Genomic DNA, 9,696 nt, shown 5'->3' with positions numbered 1-9,696 from the left:
ACGGTAAGAAAACAGATCCAACCATCATTCGCGATATCACCACACCCCTGATGATTACGTATGGGTGGTGAATAAATGATGTCAATGCTTTTATATACCAGTGAAGCACCGCTTATATTGCCTTTGGATCGTTAGTATTATCATCTAGTTTTATTGTAATTCAATCGGGTGTCTCAAATTGGACTAATTCTCATTTAAACTTATTGTCAAAAAAAACAATGGGTGACTCATCACTTTCGCTCATCATTAAAGAACAATCAACAGTCAGGCTATTGACTTCCTTTTTTTTACGACCGGAACGCAACTTGAAGCCCTCATCTGTATAATAGTAGCTAGGGTTGGGTAGTATCTGAGCAGTGAACTTTTCAGGTGGCTCACCTACTTACTCCGGCTGGTGGCCTAGTAAACTCAGTTTTGCCGGTGGCTCAACAAACATAGAAGGGTTGTACCTACCAGTATTGCTGAGTTTACTGAGGCACAGAGAACAACTGAATTTACTGAGCCACCAGCGCAACAAAGTTTTTGAGCCACTAGCAAAAGTAAGGTTAATGAGCCGCCAGAAGAGCACAGTTAACTGAGCCACCAGTTTAACTGAGTTTACTGTGCCACCAGTACAACAGCATTTGCTGAGCCACCTGAGTAAGGGAATCACTTGAGTCGGGAAGCCTCCTCAGTATATTGCAGAGGTACGTCAATGCAACGCTTAGGTCAGCTAGGTGGCTCACTCTGGTCACGAAATTGAGCGATGTAGCTTAACTAACGCTCAAAAGAGTTACTTGACCCAACACTAGCTATGGCAGCTGGTGTAAACAAAACAAATAGCTGTAACAAATGTAATCAAAAAGTATTACTAATGCTTTGACCCATTAAGCTTTTTCTACAGTTTTCTTGATGTCACCTTCTGCGATGTTGCAAAATATGAATCGAGACAGAGATAAAGATAGGTGATCAACAATGAAAGAGTGTGTTAGCAATACATGTATATTTTGCTTGCATTTGGACCAAAACTGGCATTTGGACCGTCTGTTGAGTTTAATAATGAGAATGGTGATTATTAACATAAAGTCTCTGGCTCTCTTCCTGGAACCGAAATCCGATGGACCTTTGCTTAAGCAGGGGCATAGGTAAATTGAATTTACTTTAATCTACCCGTACAACATGCGTAAAGCGATAACCGGCATTATTGCGGTTGTTGTGTTAATGGGGAGATGCATTGCTATCGTACTTCAGCACATCGCAATTCATTAATTTTCACTTATTACCTTTACTGTTGTTCTTTTATTCATTAAATTCTATAGTAAAATGTACAAAGAACGAAGAAGAAGTAGAAGTAAAACGACAACAAAATAAATTACTCAGTTTCTTACATGCAATTTCACTCCATTAGCTATACATTTATGCCAATTAGCAGGGAAAGCAAAACAGAAGTATGGTTTTAGAGTATCAAACCTTGGATAAAAAATTAGATTTAGAGATTTAGCATTACGAACAAAAAAACATTCATTTTTATGTAAATTTAAATTTAATTTTGTAAAAGGTCTTTTGGTGATTTCTGGCTTTTTCTTGGAATTTTGTAATCTTTTTATAGTTTTTGTTAGACCGAAAGAAACAAATGACTTAAAGACATCGTTGGGATAAGTCCAAACGTTTCCTAGTTTTTGTAATAGATGGTAAATTTTAATGTTTTCATATGAAAAGAGTCATTTTAAAATTTTTTTTAGGCATTTTCCAGCTTTTCCTTGGGAGCTTTTAAATTTTCTGTTTTCCTAAAACTTTCTTAGGTAAAGAGGAACAAATCGTACGAAGACATCGTCAAGACTGGTTCAGCCGGTTTTGAGTTTTAGCTTCACGACCTAACAAACATTCATTTTTATGGTAAAACTTGGTATTTAACTAGAATAAATCGATGTCAACAATTGTTTATAAAAAAAGCTAAGAGCGTATTTTTATGTGATATCAGTGTGATAATTAATCTCCTTTTTACTAGGACAAAATTACAAAGGCCAAAACTCCCGTACTAACCTTATCATCATTATTTCTACCTGTAGCAGACGATATTCTAGCAGCATTAGTGGATTTAAGAACGCGATCATGTTTATTATAGCGTTGTCAGTGGGAATGATAATCGTAGCAGTTGATATTATAATCCTCTATGATGCATCACACAGACATTAATAAATTCATAAATAGGAATAATTTCAATGAAATGTAATTTGTATCATAATAACTTTCACCCACATTTATTGAGCTGTCGTGGAATCCTCATAGCATTTTAAACAGCTACTTGTAATGAGATGATAATAAATTGAATCTATCTCGAAATTAGTTTTATGAAATATGCATTACCCGATATTTGAGATTTTCATAATTGCCCACAAAAAAGCACAGTTCTAGATTGTGTTTCCGTTTGCCAAACAAGGTAGCAAGGTGGTGTTTAGTCCTGCGTTGCCTACGTATTTCCCGTATAATGCATTCGGACGCAGACTGCAGTCTCTTTTTACGAATGGATATCTAATCAGTGTTCCCGTTTGGAGTAAAACTGTATCCGGGGTTCTGCAGGCTCCGTACAAAACCTCATGGTCCCGTTCACAAACCGCGCATGTCTTTTGTTCCTCAGAGTACCATGTACAGTCGATCGGGTTGCAGGCCATTTGGAGGTTTGTAACATTCGGCGACGTTCCATTGACATCGAAACTGGTGATCAAATTGTGCGAAACATCAATGTAAGTGCCTTTTACTGGAATAAATGATAGGTCTATGTATGTCAACAAATTCATGTTAAGTACTAACGTATGAATTTGCGGTGGAAAGTGAGTACTATTCAGGGTGACGGTCGTCATGTTATTGGCGTTGAGATTCAGATACTTCAGGTTCCACATTGTTGCGAAGCTTTCTATGGTTACAGAAGTGATCCGGTTTGATGCCAACCAAAGCACTGTTAGGTTTTTAAGATCCTCCAAGCATGAAGGAAGGCTGGTCAGGAGATTGGTGTTCAAGTTAAGTAGATTTAAATTCGGGGTATCCCACTCGCATATGTTTAACGCCTGTAACTTGTTCTCGCTGAAATCGAAAGAGTCTAAATAATCTGATATCAGATCTCCGGATAGATGCGCGATTTGGTTAGCTGTTCCAGTGATTCTGTTGCAAGCTCGAAATAACCCCAAGTCGACCGAATGCATCAAATTGTTTGAAAAATGTATGGAAGTTCCGTTGAAGATGCAGGATTTGTTATAGTCGTTTGATATAGAAGTGATCTGGTTTCTGGTTAAAATAATTGATGATAGTTTCGCGAGTCCACAGAATATGCCGAAGTCCAAAAGATGTATATGCGATTCACTAATTTCCAGTATGGATAGATTCTTCAGCAGTCGAATCGTAGGAGTTACACTTGTTAGACTACTGTTGACGATTTTAAGCTCCTTTAGCTTATCGTTCTCCTCAAACTCCATCGTTCGCAGGCGTGTACGTTTAATCTGAAGGAAGAAAATGTTACACTTCTCGGAGAGGCTGAGTCGTTGCACCGCTGCAGAAGGATGTATGTAGACGCGTTTCGCGTGACCCACCCCGATGCCTTGTAGTATGCTCGCATCAACATGACTCACGAATAGACGAACAAATACAACCGTTAATATGTCATCGGGAAAGTATCGATAAAGGAAGGTTTCGGCAGAAGATCGCAGCTCTGTAATCACACATTTTCCACGGTTACATTTTAGGCTGAAGGCTTCGAGATGTGTTACGATTGTAAAGCACAGTAACAGACTGCAATTGCAGAGGAGAATAGTTATAGTTAGTTGTAATACAACAAGTGACAAAAAATTCACAAACCACAGACCACGGTAAAAAAACAGATCCAACCATCATTCACCTAATGCAAAAGCACCTGTGATCGCCTTCACCGGATCAATACGTAAGGGTGGTGGAAAAATGTTGTCATTGCTTTTATAGCGCAGAGAAGCGTCGATAAAAATGAATTGCATTATTAGTGTTATCATCAAGCATCATTAGCATTATCGCACTTAAACTGATTATTAAATAAAAAATCGCAAGCTACTAAGTTTTGGTATTATTTGGTGTCCACATATAAATTACATCCAAACAATCGACTTCTTAGTACATTTTTATCACCGATTTTACTATAGATGATGCAACTTAGAGATTTCATCTATACAACAGCTATGGGAGCTGTTGTAAAAGAAAACAAATGGCTGCAATAAATGTAATCAAAAAATCTTAATCATGGCTAGTTACATGAAGCGCTATATTGTGCGTGATTATATTAAATTTAAAGAAAGGTTTTGCATTATTTTTTTCAATTTTTGCCAAGAAAGCAAATTGCGTTGGTCTTTCAATTGGCAATTTGCAATTCATAACCCTTTTTCTTGTTGTTTGATGGCATAGCAAACGTGATTTTTCATGGTCCGTTAAGGACTTAACTACGTAGTTTCCTACGGGTAGTCGCATTAGAATTCCCGAGCAATTCTAAGCTTCAAACCAATTTAATGTTTATTGTAGTATAACAACCTAGAATAATTTGGCACTAGATCGTCTGTATCTTAATGCATGAATTGAATGTTTATCTATTTAAATGTCCGTCCAAACGTCCAACAATAGTTCAATCTTTCAATGTTTAATTTGTACAATTCGCCAAAAAACAAAAAAAACACAACACACAATCTTCGACTTTTATGTGCTAGAAATTCACAAACGGCCGTAGGCTGGTGATTGACTCTCTATTACGTTCCTGCTCCTGGGTGTTTGAAGTTATTCGATACGATTTCAGGTTGCAGTTTTTTTTCACAAATGAATATCTAACGATTTCCTTCTCGACAGAATTTGAAGTTGGGTGGACAACGTCATGGTCTCGTTCACAAACCGCTGATTTCTTTTGTTCCTCAGAGTACCACGTACAGTCAATCGGGTTGCAATCCATTTGAAGTTTTGTAACATTCGATGACGTTCCATTGACATCGAAGCTGGTGATCAAATTGTACGTCACAGAAATTTCAAAATTTTCCACTGGAATGGATGAAAGGTTAATATTTGTCAACAAGTTCCTATGGAGTTCTAATCGTTTCAATTGAGGTGGGAAGTGGGTACTGTTTAGAATGACAGATGTCATGTTGTTGTTGGAGAGCGACAGGCGCGTTAAACTCCACATGGTTGCGAAGCTTTCTATGGCCACGGAAGTGATATGATTTGCATCCAATGCTAGGTTGGCAAGGTTTTTCAGATTTCCCAAGCATTGCGGGATAGAAGCCAGAAGGTTATCCTGCAATATAAGCTCTTCCAGGTTTGGGGTATCCCACTCACACATGTGTAACGTTTGTAATCTGTTGTTTGACAGTTTTAAAATACGGATAGTTTTTGAAGTAAACTGCCCAAACAGTGCCACCATGTGGTTGAAGTCTAAATGCATTTCGTAGAGGTTAAAGAAGACGTTAAACACCTGCAAGTCCACTGAATCAATCACATTATGTGACACAATTATCGACTTTATCGGTGTCGTGCAATATTCTGGATTGTTACTCGTAATGATACGTATCCTGTTCATACTGAAATCAACTATCGACATGTTCTTTTGCCCACAGAAGATGGTTAAATCCAATCGTTGGATAAGTGACCGCGTGATTTGTAGTTTACGAAGATTCTTTAAAAGCCTTATCGTAGGAGTTACACTCGCTAGACTGCTACCGATAATTTTAAGCTCTTTGAGTTTGTGGTTTTCTTCGAACTCGATCTCACGGAGACCTGTGCTTCGCAGATAGAGGAAGTATATATTACACTTGCTGGAGAGGCTGAGGCGTTGCATCTGCGGTGCAGACTCAATGGAAACATGTTTCGCTCGACCTGCCCCGATGCCTTCCAGTATGGTTGCATCAACATGGCGCACCATTAGCCGCACGTACGCCACTCTTGCCACGTCCTCGGGGATGTATCGATAGAGGAAGGTTTCTTGCGGGGTTCGAAGTTCTGTAATCACACATGACCGCTGGTCGCATTTGAAGCGTATGGCGTTGAGCGGCATTACGATCGTAAAGAACAGCGACAGGCTGCAATTGTAGTACAAAATGGTTAAAAATTGTAGTACAAATGAGCTCGAAAATGGCACGAAAACGTTCACAAGCCTAACCAGCACTGTAATGGAGCAGATTCGTACGCCATTTGTAAAATATCGCTCTTCAGTAACATTTGCCACGGTCGTTATGGGTTGTGGGATGGCGAATGCATCGCCTTTATATGCCCGAAACAAGCCATAACGATAAGCATGGGCATCATTAGGGTTAGCAATAGGATCTATTATAATGCTGTAGAGGATCACAAATGAGCTGCGATTGAATTCAAACTCTTCCCTATTGCGTCGCTCGTTTCGGTTTAACTTGATTGAGGCAATTATTCAAGGTGTTTGTAGTCTTTTTCCATGTATTCGTTCAGGCCACCGGAAAGTCATATATCTTGTTGATATTGTTGTGCGTTGTATCTTCTCTAAAAATAATTTTCCTTCCGAGGGTCGACCGTGATCCAACAAACACGCTCGCGAAAAATAACCCTCATTCGATCGGCGTCTGATTCGATGTCGGTACTAATTCAAAATCAGAAAAATGCCCCTGCCAAGTATAACCGACCAACGCAAAATAGAAAAGGGCCCTGTTGTGTTTGTGTGTGTATGTGTGTGTGTGTGTGTGTGTGTTTTTTTTTAATTTGTTACGCGAAGAGGAAATCTTCAGTAAGACACCCCACACACTAGGGTAGTGTGGGGCTTTTACCCACTAAAACCTCTCCTCGACCACATCCCCTGGGAACTGCCGCAAGGCTTTACTTCCAGGGGGGGTTGTGCTCCCGCTCACGGCTAGCGATTGGTTAGTGGCTCCAATCCGTCGTCAATGCCCAACACGGGCCTGCCTCTGCTCCTCTCTCCACCTGATCTGCAGCTTCGTTGCCATCGCCCACATTCCAGCACCAACTGCCACCCAGTTTTCCTCCGAAGCACACATCACTTGCGTGAGGTTTCTCGCCGTCAGCACCACTCTGCAGCTCTGCACCATTTCGACGCGTTCCTCGCGGAAACGCGGACAAACAAACAGGACATGTTCTGCGTCCTTCACCATCTTGCTGCACCAGGAACACCACGGGGCGCTGGCATGCTCGAACCGGTGCAGGTAGGACTTGAAGCACCCATGGCCTGAGAGAAACTGCGTAATGTAAAACTTGATCTCTCCGTGTTTCCTCCCTACCCAAGGCGCGAGGTCTGGGATAAGGGTGTGTGTCCATCGTCCCCTGCCAGAACTGTCCCATCTGCTTTGCCATTTCCGCATCGTCTCCTGCTGAACCGCTGGTCTCACCGCACTGGAGCTGCCACCTCCTGCCGCCTTCCGTCGATAGCACTCAGCGTCTTCCTCCACCAACAAGCACGTGGGCACCATCCCTGCAATCACCGCGACTGCATCCAAGGATATCGTCTGGTATGCACAGGTTACCCGTATAGCAAGAAGCCTATGCACCCTTCGAATCCTCTCCTGGTACGTTGTGGCGCTCAGGGCATCTGCCCACAATGGTGCCGCGTACCGTAACGCTGACGTAGCCACCGTCGCTAGAAGGCGGCGTTTACTGCTTCTGGGTCCTGCGGTGTTCAGCATGATGCGCGAGATAGCTGCTGCAGATCGCGTTGCCCTCTCACAGGCATACTCGACGTGTGCCTTGAAGGAAAGCCGGTCGTCCAGCATCACTCTCAGGTATTTCAGCTTCCGCTGAGCGATGATCTGGGAATCACCCATCCAGATAGACGAAGACTGCCTCTGCTTGTGGCTGCTCACCAGTAGATACTCGGTTTTGTGGTGAGCAATCCCGAGCCTGTGCTGCCTCATCCACGACTTATTCCTACTACAGGCCTCGGCCGCAAGGATCTCCACTTCGGCTGCGTTCTCCCCAAGCACAGTCAAGGCGATGTCATCGGCGAAGCCGATGAGTTCTGTGCCTTTAGGGAGGTCGAGTTCCAGCAGCCCGTCATACATAATGTTCCAGAGGGTAGGCCCCAGAATGGAGCCCTGTGGAACACCTGCAGTTATGGCCGTGGACTCCTCGCCCCGCTCTGTGTCGTAGACTAGGCGACGCTGGCTGAGGTAACTCGCGAGGATCCTGCCCAGGTACTCGGGTACGTTGTGCCTCCGCAGAGCCAAGCCGATCGCATCCCAGCTGGCACTGTTGAAGGCATTCTTAACGTCGATGGTGACTATTCCGCAGCAACGATCTCCAGTCCTCTTCTTCTCGTACGCTGCTCTCGCCTTCCCCACTACCGCAAGGACTGCGTCCACCGTGGATCTCCTCTTGCGGAAGCCAAACTGCCGGTCGGAGAGCCCACTTTGACCCTCAGTGAAAACGCTGAGGCGGTTCAATATGATCCTCTCCAGCAGCTTACCGGTTGTGTCCAGCAGCCCCAGAGGTCTGAAAGAGGGAGGGCCGCCCACACCTTTCCCTGGCTTCGGCAGAAGTACTAGCTTCTGCCTCTTCCATACAGCCGGAAACTCTCCCGTTTCCAGAAGCCGCTGAAACGATACGCCTTCCGGATACGCCTGCCTCCGCAGCCTTCAGCGCCACATTAGGAATTCCGTCCGGGCCAGGAGCTTTGTCCAGCTTCAGCAGGCTAACCGCTTCCAGGAACTCCTCGTTGGTCACCGGCTCCACCCCCGCAGATAGCTCCTCAGCTGATGTCGACGAAAGGACACGGGTCGTGAGATCGTGCTGCGGAAACAGCTCCTCTATGATGCCACGAAGTCTGGTTGGGCACCTTTCCGGTGGGTGCTGGCCCTTCAGTTTGTCCATAACGACCCTGTACGCGTGTGTGTGTGTGTGTGTGTGTGTGTGTGTGTGTGTGTGTGTGTGTGTGTGTGTGTGTGTGTGTGTGAGAGAGAGAGAGAGAGAGAGAGAGAGAGAGAGAGAGAGAAAGCGGGGGGGGAGAGAGAAAACGAAAGGATGGAATATGTGACAGGCAAAGTAAAAGACGTAAAGCGGTAAAGAAAGGAGATGAGAGAGAGAGAGAGAGAGAGAGAGAGAGAGAGAGAGAGAGAGAGAGACAAAGAGGACGGGTGGGGGGAGAAATCGAGCGGAATAGGACGGAATGTTCATGTTGTGCAAGCAGGTAGCTTTACCTTCCGCGAAACGAACAAGACAAGAGATAGGGGATAGTTCCTTCCGCGAAACACAGAAGGTGAGGGATAGCAAGTGGCAGACTGTGCCGGCCGTCAAACCGATACTGCGCCTTTCGCGAATCGTCACACACATGGAAGGATTCTGCAGTACGAACGAAAGAAAGAAGATACCGACACGAAGGGCATAATGAGCCGCAGAATGAGTAGCGAATGCGGTACGTATGGCAGGAAGTGTTAATGTACCGCCAATACTTGCTTTTCTGTTACCTCAGGTAGCTAATTCAGGAATTTCATTCAATGCTCTTTACTTCTCTGAATTGTTTCGGACAATAGGGAAAATCTCTTCAAACAGGAATAAAACAATTCCCAATTTGGATTATCGTGCGTAGCAGGAATTAAATTCTTAGTTTACTCTAGACGCTAACGATTGATAAAACACCCAAAAATGTCAGTTTTGCTGTCACTTTTTTTCCGTTTCCAGCAGAGAAGTAATGTGTTCACCAAAATTTTATCAACAAACATAAAACATCTTCACAAACAACTATTTTCC

This window comes from Anopheles ziemanni, chromosome 3 (assembly GCF_943734765.1).
Source record: "Anopheles ziemanni chromosome 3, idAnoZiCoDA_A2_x.2, whole genome shotgun sequence".
Lineage (NCBI taxonomy): Eukaryota > Metazoa > Arthropoda > Insecta > Diptera > Culicidae > Anopheles > Anopheles ziemanni.
The sequence above is the reverse complement of the archived record's forward strand: the minus strand, read 5'-3'. Positions refer to the sequence as shown.